The sequence below is a fragment of the Pan troglodytes genome, chromosome 11, assembly GCF_028858775.2.
Source record: "Pan troglodytes isolate AG18354 chromosome 11, NHGRI_mPanTro3-v2.0_pri, whole genome shotgun sequence".
Lineage (NCBI taxonomy): Eukaryota > Metazoa > Chordata > Mammalia > Primates > Hominidae > Pan > Pan troglodytes.
This window is the reverse complement of record NC_072409.2, coordinates 75,616,350-75,633,984: the sequence shown is the minus strand read 5'-3', so window position 1 is coordinate 75,633,984 and position 17,635 is coordinate 75,616,350. Positions and strand designations below refer to the sequence as shown.

Sequence of the window (17,635 nt, the reverse complement as noted above, 5' to 3'; positions counted from 1 at the left end):
GGTACATGAAAGCTTGTAACAACGTTATTCGCAATAGCCAAAAAAAAAAAAAAAAAAAAAAAAAAAAAAAAAAAAAAATAAGGACAGCCCAAAGGTCTAACAGATGAACAGATAAACACAATGTTTACCCACACAATGAAATATCACTCAGCCATCAAAAGGAATGAAGTATGCTACAGGTTAAAACATGGATGAAATGTGAAAACATTATATGAAGTGATAGAAGCCAAATACAAAAGGCCCCATAGTGTATGATTCCATTTAAATGAAATGTTCAGAAGAGAAAGACACATAGAGACGAAAAGTAGAAATTGTTTGCCAAGAAATGGAGGGTGGAAATGTGAGAAAACATTCTAGAAATTTATAGCTAAGGGATAGAATTTAGATTTGTGTTTAGAAATTTACATACTTAGTTTGCACCTTGGATAGACATGTTTAATTTTGAGCACTCTATGATGTATATAAAAGGGTACTTTTTAAAAAGGGCAAACTTGTAAACCTTATACAAATATAAAATGAACATATACAGAGGCACTATTTAATTCATTGATTAATGAGGGAACTAGTAAGTTGATATAAGTTCAAAGGGAAAGTCAAAGAAAGAAATACATGGGCAAAAAGGAATGATAAAATGAACTTCCAAATAAATGTAAAACTAGTCTGTCCTCAGGACAATAATCAAGCACAATTCACAGACATAATTTTTTTGCATTTCTATGGGCAAGAATCATTTGCATTATCAATTATTGTAAATTCTTCAACTTACAGCATTGTAAAACAGCTCAGTCTATAAAATGCAGAGAAGACCCCAAAGGGTGTGCTAGAGAAGACATCTAGAAATCAAAACTTTTTTCCCATTTCAAAATTCAAACTTTTTCCTGGGTTGTCTGAGTTATTGTAAGTACTTCATAAGGTTAAATAAAATAATGAATGAATGCTACTGTTTTCATCATCAGTATTCAGACTTATAGATTTCATAACAAATGACATCATGTCAATCATTGTCTGGTTGATAGATATTTATTTAGTTGCTACTATGTGCCAGGCCAGGAGCTTTACAAGTTAGTCAGTGGTGGGGTGGGTGGGAGGCACACAAAGCATGGGAATATGAAAGTGATTAGCTACTTAATGAGAAACACTGGCAGTGCATGTGGGAGTCCAGAGGGAGGAAAAACCATTGTGGGATGGAAAAATCTTAGACAAGAAGGGCACTGTGAGCTGGACCTCCAACACACAACAAATATTTAGGGATCAATTAAATTGATTGTTGTTGCAGGCAATACAGTAGTAAGGCAAGGGCTTAGGTTCAGGAGCCACCCAACCTGGGTTGAATCCCAATTTTATTTAACCCATGTTATCATGGGCATGTTGCATCTCCTTTCTGAACCTCGATTTGCTCATTTTCAAAACAGGGCTAATAAATGTAACTTATCTCATAGATTTCTCATGAGGATTAAATGAGACAGGAAATGTAAAATGCTGCAGCCCATACCCTGCACATAGTACTCAATAAATGTGACTTATGTCCATTAAACTGTTACTGAGGTCCATTTCTTGCCCTAAAACAGCTCGGTCAAGAGAGGAGATACCTGTTACACAGGGACAAGACACTAGTGAGTTAAAATGCCTATAAAGTGAACGTTCAACCTGATGGTTTTATACACATTATCTGCCCCAATTCTTATGACAAATGTATGAGTTAAATATTATTATAATCTTCTTAAAGTTTAGGAAAAGGAGGCCCACAGAATTGACCAATCTGGGACTGAGAATAATGGGTTCTGTGCTCACAGCAGAGATGAATGTATCTTGTTTTGAGACAGTACAGAGAAGAAGACCAATTAACACATGTAACAATGACAAGAGAGAGGAAAGACTAATAATAACTTCACATTTGGATGCAAACGCACAAGGAGAAGCTGAAGCCTGAGAGTAGTGCTCTCAGAATGAGCGTGTAAAACAGCTTTAACTCCCTCAAGCCTTGCCATTTCCCTTAGATTGGTGTCATCAAGCATTTCATTATAACAGCAAGGCCTTTTGTTCAAACACAACCTGAGACAATTCAGTTGAAAATGGACCCCTGATGGAGACTGGGTGGGGGCCTGGAGTCTTACCCACTTTGCCTTCCTTGCCTGTACTTGTCCAAAGACAGCAGCTGAGGCAAGTCTTTGGGGCCACAGGATTTTCCAGAGCTTTCTGGTTCATGGAGGACTCAATGAAACATTGTACAAAAAGCCACTGAGTTAGGTAAAAATAATAATTGATCAAAAAGCAGCCTGGAATTCTATACCCTTGTGATGCCTGTCTGAGGTCGAAGATGGGTGATATTAATGGTGGTAAAGGCAATGATTTCAGGCCACAGGGGAGAGAGTGACGTAACTCACAGCACAAAAAGTTTGGGTCAGAACCGTTCAATCAAGGTGGTAGCCTGGAGTTCAACAATGTAGAATCCAGGTCAGGGGCAGAAGTACCAATGAATGGGGCATCACTCCCAGAATCTTTGGGTCGCCATAGATGTTTGTGGGCATCTGATGATTTTTATACCCATGACAGCTTGACTGTCTGGCTTAGTAACTTTGTCTGAGCATCTCTATCTGAACATGTAGTCTACCGTCCATGTCAGAGACAGACTTACATCTTGGAATTCACAAGGGGATGTAGCAGGAGAGCCACCAATCCCAGGGAATTCATCGCATTGAACTAGGAGGGTGGTTTAAGCTTCAGGGTTTGCACCATGGCCTCCTTATCATCTGAACCATTCTTTTCTGAGGAGCTTGAGGTCTCTTAACTCAGAATCTTGACAAAGGATACTATCGGTTAAAAGTTACTAGGTGTCTGAAGCGTTCAACTAATATTAACCAGTAGAAAGATACCCACTGTATTTGATGGGTCATGACTTTGGGTCCAAGCCTGGATGATCTCAAGGTCACAGTGCCCCTGGTTTTTATTTTCAGATTTTCCTTAATGAAGAGCCTTTAGAGAATCAATAGAAAATGTTCTAGTCGGGTTACTGCTGAGATAAATCGCTTTCAGTTATGAAAGGAAAATACAGATTGGACTTTCACATAGCAAAGGAGAGCCTAGGTTATGGAATTTTCTTTGCAAATGTGAATGTCATTGTATTCAGTAATTTGTATAATACACATTAAGGATTATTAGAATCTGATAAGCTTCTTTGTTGCTTATGAACAGGCACTGCATGCTGAGAGTAACAATCTAATTATCCTAACTGCTGGTATCCAAGATACTGTCTCCCAAGATTAATGTGTTTGCATTATGAGTTTCCCTCTGAGTGAGAGACAGTGGTCCTAAATAAATTGCACTGAATTGCTGTAACAAACAATGAAAATAAATCAACTTCTCATGTCAATTCTAGACTCGGGTGATTTCCACTGTGGATAGAGCAAGGCTGGTCTTCTTGTGTGTTAGAATCAAAGCGATTTTGAGGACCATAAACAACCATGACAATCCTTCTTAGCTAACTTGCTGCTCTTCTCAAAGCTCTGTCACTTGAAATTGTCTTTTTTTTCTATGCCTTTCTTCTGGTGTTCATTTCACCCTGTGGCTTTTCATCCTGCCCAGATGCATTAGGGTAGTCCTAAAGGCCACCCACCAGAGGCAGAGATATCTTGACATTGGGGTTGCCTCTAACAAAGTGATTAAAAAGTAGCTCTGGAGACACATTGCTCCGGTTCAAATCACAACTTCTCTACTTATTTACTTTGCAACTTTGGAAAGTACTTAATCATTCTGTGCTTCAGTTTTATGGTCTGTAAATGAAGATGATATTGCAAAAATATTCTATGGTTTTGTGTGAGGATAAAATGCATTACGACATATAAAATGCATAGAACTGTGCCTGACACATGATAATGTTAGTATTATTATCTTGGTTATTACTATGTAAAATGATGGAAAGAGTCCTGTATATGGAATTTTTAAAAAAATCAACGTACCTGAGTACGAGTTTTAGTTCTACTACCAGGATTCCAGATCTGTAAATTTGTGAAAATTTATTTCAACTCTTAAGTCTGTTTTCCATCTATGAAAGGCAAGAACATCTACCTCATGAGTCCATGAGCATTCAGTAGAAAAGCACGTGGCTGCAGGGGTAATGTTACTTCATGGTAAAGGGCATACATTATGGAGCCATAATGACATAGGTACAAATCTCAGCTAGCGATGAGACCTCGGGTAAGTTTTTTTCCTTTTCAAATCTTAGATCCATTGTCTGTAAATAGGCACGATAATGTCATTTCTTGTGTGGAAGTTAAATGGTGTAACAGTTTCTGGCCTGTGTTCCATTGAGCAGTGAGCAGTATCATTAATAAAGCTCCTGACGAATGACTGGCCAATAGCTGATACTCAGGGCATCCATCTGCCATCTCCCATGCCTTGGGATTCCTCCCTCCTCCTCCCCCAGCACCTGATTAGGACCTGCTGTACAGGGAGAAAGCTTTAAGGTAGACATAGCTCTCAGACCTCTTCTCCCCAGTGTAAACCCCATCTGCCCCCATGGGAGGGAACTTACCATGAGATCTGAGCAAACAGCATCCCTGTCCTGGGCCTCCTGCAAATGAAGAGTCAAAACAGAAAGGAATGTGTTCTATCATGGATCAGATCAAAGTCTTTGTTTCTCCTCCTGGCAAGAAAGCAGACACTCTGCTGATGGCTCTTAGCAAAAGTAGTTATCAGTGGCTTTGGAAAGATAAAGCTTACCTAAGGCTGACATGTATTTTATTTCAGTGGCCTTGACTGGTGGAAGTTGCTCTTGCTTTTCCTACTTGTTTTAACTCAGGGAACAACACTTGACATTTTTTATAATGCTCTGCTCTTCCCAAAGGGTTTGCATGACAATAAAACCCTGTAGGATGCAGGTGTTTCTTAGCACCATTCAACAGGTCAAGAAGTGTGGGCAACGACACATTTATTGAGGGTTTAGGATGTGTCAGACACTCATGAAATAGATATTATGACCCTGTTCTTGCAGACAAGGAAGTTAGATCTGAGCAGGATGAGGGCTCTGCTCACAGTAACACAGATGAGGAGAGCCGCCGAGGAAATTCATCTAGTCTGTCTGATTCCCAAACCTCGATGCTTAAACCAAAAGCACAGACAGAATCAAGGACTTGCCACAAGTGTATTACTAATAAGATTTGGCAGGGAGAGGGATGGTCCACAGATTATTTGGGTGCAGCGTTTGTTTTCTGGATTAAAAAAGTAGAGTGAAAAGTCCTGAATAAGTCAAGAACCTGCCCCTGAGAAACGTGGGGTCCATGAAAGTCATTTGTGTCACGGGAGGAAACATCAACATGACTCTAGCCTGCCCCAGTTCTGAAAGAAATTTCTAGTAAAATCTAAGCCTGCATTGTGCAATAAGGTAGCCACTAGCTGTATGTGAATACTTTTAAGTTTTAATCAATTAAAATTAAATACAATTAATGCTATGCTATCTGGGTCTCTTGCCAATGCTGCCTTCATCGAGAGCTGGGGAAAATTATGCCCTACAGGAGCCTGTCATTGTAGGCTGCACTGAAGAATCTGCACTGTCTAGCAGTGAAGAATTTCAGAAACATGCTTCGCTGGAGACTGGTAAGTGAGGTACCCTGGGACCAGGGAAAGAAGCCCTTTCTTCTTCCAGAGCCTCTCTCAGAAAATACAGAAGGAACATGAGAAAACTTTTGAGATACGGAACTATCTGGTTGATTGTGGCAGTGACTTTATGGGTGTATACATCTCTCAAAGCTCATCAAATCATGTATTTTAGATGGTTTCCATTTCTTATATGTACATTGTACCTCAATAAAATTGATTTTAAAGCTATGATAAAGACTAAACAGGCTTCTCTCTCAAACACACACACACAGGATAGCTAAAATGAAGAAGATAATAAATATCAACTTTGGTGAAGATGTGGAACAACTGAATTCTTTTTATACTGCTGGTAGGAAGGTAAAATGTACAACATTGAAAACTTCTTTTGCAGGCCCTGTTAAAGCTGAAAACCATATGCATGCCTTTGACCTAATAGTTCTGTTCCTAGTAAATAACTGACAGAAATGTGAACATACATTCACTGAAAGATGTATAGTAGAATATTCATAGTAGAAATGGAATGTTTGTAGCCTCAAATTGGAAAATATCCAAGTGGCCATAATAGGAAAATAGGTCAATCAGTTGCTATACATTAATACAATAGAATACCAAACATTAATGGAATTGAATAAATTATATGTACACACAATAGTGTGAATGAACCTCTCAAATACAATATTGAATGTAAGGAGCTCAACACAAAAGAGTAAAAATAGCATAATTTAACTTAAATACATATAACGTACATACATAAAAACATTCAATTTTATGTAGGCAGAAGTATGGTTAGAGGTCAGGGTGGTGTTTACTTTTGGTGGGAGGTAGTGACACGGAAAGAGAATGTAAGCGAGAGGTTTCTGGGGCTGCCGCTACTGTATTTCTCTCTTGATGTGGGTAATGTTAATAGAGTACATTCAGTTTGTGAAAATTCATTGCATGGTACCCTTTCGGCTTATGCTGTTTCCTGCATGTAGGTGATACTTCAATAACATTTACTTAAATCTAAGCACTCCTTAGTACACTCAGGGTTCTTCATTTGGGTTTGAATGTGTTGCAGGAGGCTCGTGCTTCTGCAGAGGGAGTGTGCTGTTACCACTTTGATATGCAATGAATCTGTTCACTTTGGGTGTGACCCAAGAAGCCTCTGCAAGAACATACATGGTCATTACAAGCAGGACAATATAACTTCTCTTCAACATCTTGTTGATAGGCAGAGGAGGGGCTAAGTTGCAGCAGAGAAAGCATTGCAGGTTGAAGGCTGAGAAACTCTGGAAGGGGAGCAAGTGAGCCTTCTTTGCTTTGGTAGATATGTAAAGGGAAGAGGCCTTTAGGTTTCTTTTCTTTTCTTTTCTTTTCTTTTTTCTTTTCTTTCTTTTTCTTTTTTGAACTTTACTTTGTTCTCTTAGCTGGCTGTCTTTCTAGTTGGTGCATTAAGGAGAGCAAAGACTTGAGGCTATGCCAATGACATTGGTGTAAGCCTGGGTCTTGGATGATAGAAATACATCATGGGTAACAAAGGGAGCTTGGGCCTTGGAGACACAGGGGCCTGATTTGACTGTGAGTCATCACTTGGTATATCTGGGTGAATGTGGAGAAAGTTGTGAAATCTTTCACAGTCCCAGATTTCTTTACTTTTTTTTTTTTAGAATACAATGAATTGCTGTCATTTTGATACACATTCATATTTCAGCATTTAGTGGTCCTGAACAGAAAGTGGAAAAATTCAGCAATTTGCTGGGAAGTCAAGCTGGCCAATTTTGGGGATCTGCTGGGCACACTAAGTTCTTTCTTAATCCCTGCTGAAACTGTGAGAAGCAGCAGCACCAAAACCAAAGTGCTCAATTCAAGGTTCTTTTTGTGCCAGTTGTCAGATTCTGAATGGACCCAAATGGATGGCAAGAACAACCAACTGAGAGTCCTGTTTAAAACTTCTTCAATTTCTAAAAGCAAAAACAATGATAGGGAATGAAAGCAATTCAGAAAGGTGGTGCATGTTTACAAGTGTCTTTGTGTGGCCTTTTCCAGGTTTAGCCACCAGAGACTCTGAAGCTGGCAAGTCTGAGTAACCCGGTGACTATGTTTTCCCTTCATCACAACATGAGCTAAAAAACACATTGGTTTAAATATGGTTTAAATATGGAACCAATGTGTATTTTAGCTTGTGTTGTGATGAAAGGAAAGCAGAGTCACTGGGTTACTCAGACTTGCTGGCTCTCAGAGTCTCTGGTGGCTAAACCTGGAAAAGGCCACAGAAAGGCACTTGCAAACAAAAAGAGCCGGTATAGCCAAGACAATCCTAAGCAAAAAGAACAAAGCTGGAGGTATCATGCTACCTGACTTCAAACTATACTACAAGGCTACAGTAACCAAAACAGCATGGTACTGGTACCAAAACAGATATATATATACCAATGAAATAGAACACAGGCCTCAGAAATAATGCCACACATCTACAATTTAAACACATTGATTTAAATATGGAACCAATGTGTATTTTAGCTCATGTTGTGATTAAAGGAAAGCAGAGTCACCAGGTTACTCAGATTTGCTGGCTCTGAGTCTCTGGTGGCTAAACCTGGAAAAGGCCACACAGAGAAACTGGCAAACAAAAAGAGCCCGTATAGCCAAGACAATCCTAAGCAAAAAGAACAAAGCTGGAGGTATGCTACCTGACTTCAAACTATACTATAAGGCTACAGTAACCAAAACAGCATGGTACTGGTACCAAAACAGATATATAGACCAATGGAACAGAACAGAGGCCTCAGAAATAATACCACACATCTACAACCATGTGATCTTTGACAAACCTGACAAAAAAAAGCAATGAGGAAAGGATTCGCTAGTTAACAAATGGTGTTGGGAAACTGGCTAGCCGTATGTGGAAAACTGAAACTGGACCCCTTCCTTACACCTTATACAAAAATTAACTCAAGATGGATTAAAGACTGAAATGTAAGACCTAAAACCATAAAAACCCTGGAAGGAAACCTAGGCAATACAATTCAGGACATAGGCATGGGCAAAGATTTCATGACTAAAACACCAAAAGCAATTGCAACAAAAGCCAAAATTGACAAATGGGATCGAATTAAACTAAAGAGCTTCTGCACAGCAAAAGAAGCTAACATCAGACTGAGCAGACAAACTGCAGAATGGGAGAAAATTTTTGCAATCTCTTCATCTGACAAAGAGCTAATATCCAGAATCTACAAGGAACTTAAACAAATTTACAAGAAAAAAAAACAACCCCATCAAAAAGTGGGAGAAAGATATAAAGAGACACTTCTCAAAAGAAGATATTTATATGGCCAACAAACATATGAAAAAAAGCTCATCATCACTGGTCATTAGAGAAATGCAAATCAAAACCACAATGAGATACCATCTCACACCAGTTAGAATGGTGATCATTAAAAAGTCAGGAAACAACAGATGCTGGAAAGGATATGGAGAAATAGGAATGCTTTTACATTGTTGGTGGGAGTGTAAATTGGTTCAACCATTGAGGAAGACAGTGTGGCAATTTCTCAAGGATCTGGAACCAGAAATATCATTTGACCCAGCAATCCCATTACTGGGTGTGTACCCAAAGGATTATAAATCATTCTACTATAAAGACACATGCACACGTATGTTGACTGCAGTACTGTTCACAATAGCAAAGACTTGGAACCAACCCAAATGCCTATCAATGATAGATTGGATAGAGAAAATGTGGTACATATATTACATATATACCATGGAATACTATGCAGCCATAAAAAATGATGAGTTCCTATCCTTTGCAGGAACATGGATGACACTGGAACCATCATTCTCAGCAAACTAACACAAGAACAGAAAACCAAACACCACATGTTCTCACTCGTAAGTGGGAGTTGAACAATGAGAACACATGGACACAGGGAGGGGAACATCACACACCAGGGCCTGTCCGGGTATAGGGAGCTAGGGGAGGGATAGCATTAGGAGAAATACCTAATGTAGATGACAGATTGATGGGAGCAGCAAACCACCATGGTGTGTGTATACCTATGTAACAAACCTCTACATGTACCCCAGAACTTAAAGTATAATAATAATAATAATAAAAATAGAAAACAGCATTTGCAAAGTGATTTGTTTATTCAAAAATAGTGCCTGTTATACTAAAAAAAAAAAATGGCTGATGATGCCGGCAGAGGGTGGCAGGGCCCAATATTTGCATCCCAGGCTGAGCAAGAGTGAATAAATGTGGTTCCAAAACTAAACAAGAGAAGTCAGAGGTTCTTGCCAACCTTGCCTGGTGGGCTTCTGGCCACAGCAAGGAAGTGTCATGGAAAGTGTTGGGTGGTGACGATGCAAAAGGGAACTTGAGCAGGAGAGAGGAAAAAGCAGCACCCCTTGAAAAAGGTGCAGAGAGAAGATATGGGGAAAGCCCCAAATTCCTCACCAAAGGCCAGCCTCAGGGTTTATCATCGGTGCCTCAGCCCAGCGCGGGAGTGGAGGAGTGTAGAGACAGGGCTATGGCTTGGACAAAGGCATCATTAAAGACTCAAGAAACAAGGGGTGCAGGCAAAGCACCTCCACACGCAGCAGGTCCACAGGTTGAAAACTTCACATCTATTCTAAAAAGCCCCCAGGCTTGAGGGCTGCTGCAGGGAGGGTGGGAGGCGGGGGAGGAAAACGAGAGAAGGCAGAGATCCCAGGCCACATAACCAGCAGCAAGGCAAATGTGTGATGCACCTTTTCACCACTGAGTTAGATGTGCCTCCCTGGTTATGATGGGAATCAATTCAAATATACTTTCTCGATCAGTTCAACTACATGGAAAGTGGTCACGTGACAGAATGATTTGTTATAGCACAACTTACATATTTCAAGTGGACTAAAAATTAGCATCATTTATAGTATCTTAAGATAAATAACCTTTGACTAGAAGCTTCCTTTCCCATACTTTGAGGTCTACAAGAGGCATCTAGAACGTTTACTACTGTGGAAAATGAAGACCAGTTAAATCGAATGGAGGGAAAGAAGGGCCTGTGGTTTTTCTTTTTGATGAATTGCTGCAACACTGTCCTTCAGGTGGCTGAGGGAGTTTTATATCTGCTTTGGACATGACTAGGTGCCAAAGCTCTTGCAGAACAACTATGATACTGTGTGAATTCTGCCCTTTTGCTAGTACTAATATGGCTTTTGGGTCCACCACTACATTAGAGCTATCAACTCCATTTGTATTAATTTTTGTTACAATCTTACAAAGGTAAGTGTTTTTAGGTGTTTTAGGTCTACATTCTATTTTAAGACTGTGTGTTCTGTTTTCATAAGTTGTCTGAGCCCAAAGTAGCATCCAGAGCTCCAGATTTCTTATATAAAATGGAAGAGATACATTCTAAAGTATTAGCATTAGTAAAGTCAGTTTTATACTTTTTTAAACCATGATCTTCATTAAGATAAACAGTTTACATCAAGATCCAGTACCAGTTCACAACGTGTGCACACACACAAAGAAATATTTTACAAAACAATTTCTGTAATATTACAAAGCAATTATTACAAAATAATTATCTATAATGGACTCAGATGTTTCCAATTCTATTGTATTTATTTTTAAAACAAAATGTGCCAGTTGCAATGATCTAAATCTATTTCATCACTTCCCAGTAAGCCACCACCCACAGTCTGAAAAACACCAGTGTGCAAGGCACAAGGTAGTCAGGAGTAAATGATACCACCATAAAGATTGGATCAAATAACTTTCTGTTCACTAGCAAAACTGGATCTTTCCAAAGCAGAAAAAGCACCTGAAAGTAGTGGTTCCTAGTGAAACTCCTGACTTTAGTAGTGGTTTTCAACCTTGGCTCTGTATTAGAATCACCTCTTGTGTTTTAGAAACTCGCTGGCCTGAAGCCAACACCCCAGGCCAATTAAATCAAAATTCCTGAAGGTGAGACCCAGTGATTGCTAGGGTGTCTCAAGGGATTTCAATGTGCAGGCAAAGCTGTGAACCACTGGTCTACTGGGAGATAGTTGTTTTCTAGATAGATGCACTCCTCAAAAAAACTCCCCTTGGAAGAATCAGCCCATCCCTACTCCAGCTCACTCCTCTTCCTCATGGGGTCAGAGACACCTGGACGCTCAGCCTTCCATTTTTTCTAGGCCCAGATACCAGGCAGGAACATCACTGATGCCCTAGTGATAATACATTGATACCCACTGTTTGGAGAGGGGTGAGAACTTCCTTTCTTTGGCTCTAAAGCAGAGACTAAAATTTGCAGTTATCTATGAATTCACCTGAAATGACATTAATGGGCAGCCTGCCAACCCCCTCAGGTTCCTGCTGGGATTAGCAGGCTAATGTTGATAAAGCACACTGAGGTCTCCACACCAAATGACCAAGAGATTATGCCAAGGAAGCTGTGCTATATGTAGTTTGCTATTAAGCAGGGCAAAAAAGATAAGGTAGTTTCTTCTGTTGGGGTGTGTTCAAATCAAGCATTTTTGCTGCTGCTACTTTAGCCCATAAAATGTCTCATCCAGGTTGTACAGGGATTTAATTACATAGGAGACCAGATTTTGCCTTTTCACCTGCATTCTGAAATAAGCTTTTAACCAAAACATCTATGGCTCCCGAGATATTTTTCCAATCACATCTGAACATAATTATAAAGATGACCTAAATTTCCAATCTAATTGCTGCACTTAGTCCTGCCAGAAATCTCTCTCTGTTAAATATGGCTGGAAAATGACATGGCAGAAACACTCAGCAAGTTTTCTTCTCTTGATTTTTGCAGGATACCAGGGTTTAACCTCTAGCAAACATGCATTTAATAAAAAAGGCTTATTTGCGTATTTCTTATATGAAATATATATATCTCTATTTAGCATTTTTTAGTAGAGCTAAACCACAGGGAGGGAGGGAAAGAGGAGGGAGAGTGCAGAGAGGACGTCAGTCTCTCCTGTGCAGTTCTGATCAATCATCCCATTTATCACATGATACCAGGCCCGGGAGTTATCTCATTATAGGGCTTATCGAGCTCAGATCTTTGCGACCCCATTTGTTATTCCAGAAGTATGTGCTCTGGTTAATAATAGATGGTTAGCCACATAGTTAAGTAGAATGATTGGCACCTTTTATTGGTGGTCTTTAAGAATAATTTAATGAAAATGGCTGACCAGAGAGCAGAGGTTTATTGTTGCACTGGCTAACAAACGCCTGCTTGTTTGTAAACAAAGCAACTCCTGCTTCCAAAGATTAAGCTCCTGGAACTATCTGGAAATTTGCTCTATTGTAAGTGGTGTTCAAACCCTTTTAGGAACTACAGGTCCTGAATCTTCCCTTCCTTTTTCTCTAGGGATATTTAATTATTTTTGGGAATTGTCAAAACTTGATGCTAATACATCTATCCCTCAAAGCAGGCAAATTAATTAGAAATTAACCACTAATTTAGTGCCAGTATCCGATGGGCCAGGTAAAGTTTGGGAAGAACAGGCTGAAGTTTGATTGCTAAAAGCTCCACTAAGGCATGTAGAGTGAATAAACACTTAAGCCAAAACCTAAAAATCAACCACACATAAATAGAAAGCCTGACATAGAAAGCGAGCATTATGCGTGTGTGCAAGTTTGTATTTGGAGATCTCTACTGAATGTGGGGCAGGGACTGTGGCTGCAAGATTGTGGGTTTCTCAGTGAGAGGTGGGGAGTGGGGAGGGTTTAGGGGAATTCATGTTTACTGAACTCCTACTGTGTGTCGGGCATGGGCAGGTTTTTACAAACTAACTTAATTCGTGCTCATACCTTCCTTGGTGGTATCTATGCCGGGTATCTTCTATAAACTCTCCCACTCCCCCACCCCAGACCCACTACTACCTTGTTCTGTCCCCCCAGGAGGCTGACCTGTATGAACTGCATCAACCAGCTCCTTGTTCTAGCACTTCCATTTGGACACAGCCAGTAGTTTAGCATCAGTAGAAAATCAGAGAGCAGGGAAAAGTAGTTAGTTGATTCTCTGGTCTGTTCCTGTGGAGTATCTGCAGAGTGATGCTCTCTGGTTCCTGGAAACCATTCCCTCCCTCAGCCCTTTAGGTGAGCCTGACTGCTAATGATTCTCCCCTGCAGATCCAATGATGGTATCAGCCCTTGCTGGCTTCCCCAAACCTTGCTCACACCTGGTAAGTAATCCCTTTATTGAAATCTCCCCACCACCCAGCTTGAGTGTGTCATCTGATACCTGCTTAGGCCCTGATGGAGACAGTATCCGTGGCCCCATTTGTAAACATGAGGAATTGGAAATTCAGATTAACTAAGTAACTGGGTTGAGCGCATGCAGAGAATAATTGTTGAAATTGTGCTCTCTCCTTTATGCACATAAAGCGAAGTATCCTCAGACATTGCTGTAGTTATAGAACACAGCTGCGGCTACAAGGGTTCTAACAGGGGACTGGATGACAACTCAGGTGGGCTTAGGAATCCAAGTGAGGAAGGCAGGTGTGCTGGTCAGATCTCTGCTGCTTCCCATGTCCAGTCACCCACCCTGCTTTAAAGGGATAATAAGCAGAGGGATGAGGCATCAGCACACCTCAGCACTATGGGCTCCACTAGACACCTGAGGCCAAACTGGAGCCCCTCAGAGATATGGGCCCAAGTCTGGTTTTTGCTTTGGAAACCACCACTGCAGTAGGCTGGCATTTGCCCTTGTACTGTCAGCTCTCTGGCAACTCACCAAAGGATTCTGATTTCCCCCTAGCATTTTCCTAAAATGTTTTCAGTCCAACAGGAATTAAAGATGAACAGGATTGCAAAACTATTGTGCTGGGAGAGCTACTCACCACGTTAAAAAAATACAACTGATATTTAGCTTGTGGCTATTATATGCTAGATGACGTCAAATAATAACTGAGTGTACAATCTTCTGGTAATGTTCCCATTTCACAGATGAGAAGATTGGATTATAGAGAAATTCAGAAACTTGCCTAACATCTTAGAGCTAATCAATGGTAGAACTGGGGCTTAAGTCTAAGTCTGTTTGATATAAATATCTTTGCTTTGAACTATTATGCTATGTAGGTAGCTGAATTTGTTCTTTTCCTTGCTGTTTTCCTCTGAGATAGGTAGCACAGTTGCAACCATCTGCTAAATATTTTCCACCTCCTTCTTAATATACTTTTTCTCATTTCTTCCCAAGCACCCAAAAGATGCTTTTCATGGTGGAAGTCCTTTTCATGATGGAAGCCCTCTTTTCTCCTGGCTTAAGCAAGAACCTGTCTTTGATCTTCCATAGCTTTGAAATGATTGAATCTAGATGTTGTCCAGCTCTCTTGTTCATTCATTAATTGGAGAGGGCAGGTTTGTACTAAATGTTAAAAGTAATGGATCACCATTTAAGAAACACTAAGAGCTCTTCCATTCCGTATTTTCCCAGAACATAGAAGTATTTCCAATTATCCTGTTTTTCTTCAACCTAAAATCAACAAATGAATAACAGATGTCAGCTCCCATGGAAGGCTACTTACGGAATACTGGCTGTTCTTGCTTATTGAAAACCCTTTAGCATGGGTTCTTTCTGTTACCATGACAATATTTGGCCCCTTCCCCAGTTTAGTTTTTCCAGATCTGAGGCACACTTCACACAAGTAGACTGATCATTACAACAAGTAGTATTCACCATGTAGGATAACTGTTTTAAGTGGATTTAATTTATTGTTCATTATTACGGTCCTGTTGCCCATATGTTTACTTCAGTTCACCAAGTATGGCACTTAGTACAGTTGATATTTCAACTATTCATGGTGCAGATTTCAGCTCAAAGATCACTTACTTCAAACCGCTTTTCTGATTCTCCAAGACTACACTAGACTGCTGAGTTCCCTGCATAATCTTTCATTGCATTTTCTACAATCAGAGTAGTTTTATTTTGTTCCTTTTTAAATAGCTTTATTTTTTAGAGCAGTTTTAGGTTCACACCAAAATTGAGCAGAAGGCACAGAGAATTCTCATATATGCTCTGCCCCTAGGCAGGCACAATCTCTCCCACTATTGACATCACCCACCACAAGGGTATATTTCTTACAATTGATTAACTGACACCGAGACACCATCACTGAAAGTCCATAGCATACACAGTAGGGTTCACTCCTGCTGTACTTTCTATGGGTTTTGACGTATGTATAATGATCTGTGTCCATCATCGTAGTATCACACAGAGTAGTTTCACTGCCCTGAAAGTCATCTGTGCTCTGCCTTTCATCCCTCCCTTCCACCAACCTCTGAAAACCACTGATCTTTTCACTGTCTTCGTAGTTTCGCTTTCTCAAGAGTGTCATAGAGTTGGAATCACACAGTATGTGGCATTTTCATATTGGCTTCTTTTAGTTAGTAATATGCATTTGAGATTCCTCCATGTCTTCCCATGGCTTAATAGCTCACTTAATTTTTTTTGTGCTAAATAATATTCAATTGTGTGTACGTACCATAGTTTATTTATCTTTTCACCTATTGCTGTGGGTTGAGTGTGCCCCCAGAACGCATGTTTGGAAATTTGGTCCCCAATGGAGTCGTGTTGGGAGATCTTTAAAAGGGGATTAGATCGTTAACAGGAATGAATGCTACTCTCTTGGGGTGGCATTTATTGTCATGGGAGTGAGTGAGTTCTGGCTCTTGAGGTGCTCAATTAGTTACCATGAGTGGGTTGTTATCAAGTGAGGCCACCCCTTTGGATTTGCCCTTTTCACAAGTGTCCACTTCCCCTTCTTCTTCCCCACCATATTACGAGGCAGCATGAGGCCTTCACCAGAGGCTGGCCAGATGCGGGCTCCCAATCTCGGACTTCTCAGCCTACAGAACCATGAGCCTAAGTGAACCTCTTTTCTGTAGAAATTACCCAGTCTCAGGTACTCTGTTCTAGTAACAGAGAATGGACTGAGGCACCTTCTGAAGGGCTTCTTGGTTGCATCAAAGTTATGGCAGTTATGTATAAAGCTGCTATAAGTATCCATGCGCAGATTTCTGTGTGGACCTAGGTTTTCAGCACCTTTGGGTAAATACCAAGGATCGTATTTGCTGGATCATGTGGTACGATTATGTTTAGTTTTGTAGGAAACCACCAACTGTCTTCCAAAGTAGCTGTATCATTTTACATTCTCACCAGCACTGAATGAGAGTTTCTGTTGGTCCGCACTCTGGCCAGCATTTGGTGTCAGTGATCTGGATTCTAGCCATTCTAATAGGTGTATCTGGTATCTTATTTTAATTTAAAATTCCCTAATACTATATGATGTGGAGCATCTTTTTATTTTACTTTACTTTTCTTACTTTACAGCTTACTTTACTTTTCAATTAAGATGGCTTACTTGCCGTCTGTATATCTTTTTTGATGAGGTGTCCGTTTAGACTTTCTGCCCAATTTTTAATCAGTTGCTCATTTTCCAATGTCTGTGTTCCCTGAAGAAATATAAATCCCTTGAATGCAAAGGTGATGCCTTTTGTATTACTGCTGTGCTCTCTGCACTTAGCTCCGGGCCACAAGGGTACAACAAGAGTTTGTTTAATGAAAGAACATGTATGTGCATAAACTTGAACACTGCTCTGTGAGGCAGTCAGCCTAGCATTGTTGATACCGATATTGGCTAATTTGCTAACTTTGCGGCCATGGGTGACTTACTTAGCCTCTTCAAGTCTCAGTGTCCTCATCTCTAAAGTGAATATAGTAAGTCCAGGCACAATGGCTCATGCCTGTAATTCCAGCACTTTGGGAGGCTGAGGCAGGTGGGTCACCTGAGGTCAGGAGTTCAAGACCAGCCTGGCCAAAATGGTGAAACCCCATCTCTACTAAAAATAAAAGGATTAGCAGGGCTTGGTGGCACATGCCTGTAATCTCAGGTACTTGGGAGGCTGAGGCAGGAGAATCGCTTGAACCCTGGAGGCGGAGGTTGCAGTGAGCCAAGATCACGCCACTGCACTCCAGCCTGGGCAATAAGAGTGAAACTCCGTCTCAGAAAATAAATAAATATAAAAATAAAAAAATAAAGTGAGTATAATAATATTATCAAACTTTCTGGC

General features: G+C 40.3%; 1 long non-coding RNA gene and 1 pseudogene across 1 annotated transcript in view; one reads left to right on the top strand and one right to left on the bottom strand.

Annotated features, from left to right (window-relative positions):
* LOC104007909 (uncharacterized) overlaps nt 1-17,635 on the top strand; it is a 378,770-nt gene that overhangs the window by 265,273 nt on the left and 95,862 nt on the right. The gene's annotated exons all lie outside the window — the stretch shown is intronic.
* Nucleotides 10,494-10,949, bottom strand: LOC101059791 (ubiquitin-conjugating enzyme E2 variant 1 pseudogene; annotated as a pseudogene).